The sequence below is a fragment of the Amborella trichopoda genome, chromosome 2, assembly GCF_054954075.1.
Source record: "Amborella trichopoda isolate Santa Cruz 75 chromosome 2, AtrichopodaSantaCruz75HAP2 v2.0, whole genome shotgun sequence".
Classification (NCBI taxonomy): domain Eukaryota; kingdom Viridiplantae; phylum Streptophyta; class Magnoliopsida; order Amborellales; family Amborellaceae; genus Amborella; species Amborella trichopoda.
The window spans coordinates 40,976,448-40,977,454 of record NC_142337.1 but is presented as its reverse complement, the minus strand read 5'-3'; the positions used below and the strand labels follow the sequence as shown (position 1 = coordinate 40,977,454).

Sequence of the window (1,007 nt, the reverse complement as noted above, 5' to 3'; positions counted from 1 at the left end):
CTACTACTAGTACTACTATTACTATTACTAGTATTACTATTACTATTACTAATATACTATTAGTAGTATTACTAATAGTACATACTAGTATGTACTACTAGTACTACTAGTAGTATGTACTATTAGTACTACTAGTTTGTACTATTATTAGAACTAGTAGTAATATTAATATGTATTATGTAGTACAAGTATGTACTAGTATTAGTACTACATACTAGAATGTAGTACTACTAATAGTAGTACTAGTGCATACTACAAGTAGTAGTACTAGTACTAGTACTACTAGTAGTTTGTACATACTAATATATACATACTGCTAGTAGTATGTACATACTACTACTACTAGTACTACTGGTACTAATAGTACTACTAGTACTAGTACTAGTAGTACTACTAGTACTACTATTAGTAGTACTACTAGTACTACTAGTACTACTATTAGTAGTACTACTAGTACTACTACTAGTAGTATGTATGTACTACTAGTACTAGTAATACTACTAGTACTAGTACTAGTAATACTACTAGTAATAGTATTACTAGTACTAGTAGTACGTACATACTAGTATTATTAGTACATACTACTACAACTAGTATGTACTACATACTAATGCAAGTATGTATTAATACTATTAGTACTAGTAGTACATACTAGTACATACTACATATGCACATACATACATGTACATGTGTACATATGTACATGTACTACTAGTACATATGTACTAGTAGTACATGTATTACTAGTAGTACATGTACATATATGTCCTACGTACATATAGTAGTACTATGTACTACATAGTAATAGTACATTTGTACATGGATATATATGTACATAGTACATGTACAAATGTAGTACATAGTACATAGTATTACATATGTACGCATAGTATGTAGTACATACTACATATGAACATATAGTACATAGTACATATGTACTGTGTACTACATACATAGTACTATGTGTGCATATGTAGTGCATATATACATATAGTATATACATGTAT

The 1,007-nt window shown here is 28.1% G+C and overlaps 1 non-coding gene across 1 annotated transcript; it reads left to right on the top strand.

Moving 5' to 3' along the window:
- Window positions 1-405: 405 nt before the first annotated feature.
- Window positions 406-533, top strand: LOC148783216 (small nucleolar RNA SNORA72). The gene has a single exon (XR_016050724.1). It is a non-coding gene; the product is annotated as a small nucleolar RNA SNORA72 (small nucleolar RNA).
- The last annotated feature ends 474 nt before the right edge of the window (window positions 534-1,007 follow it).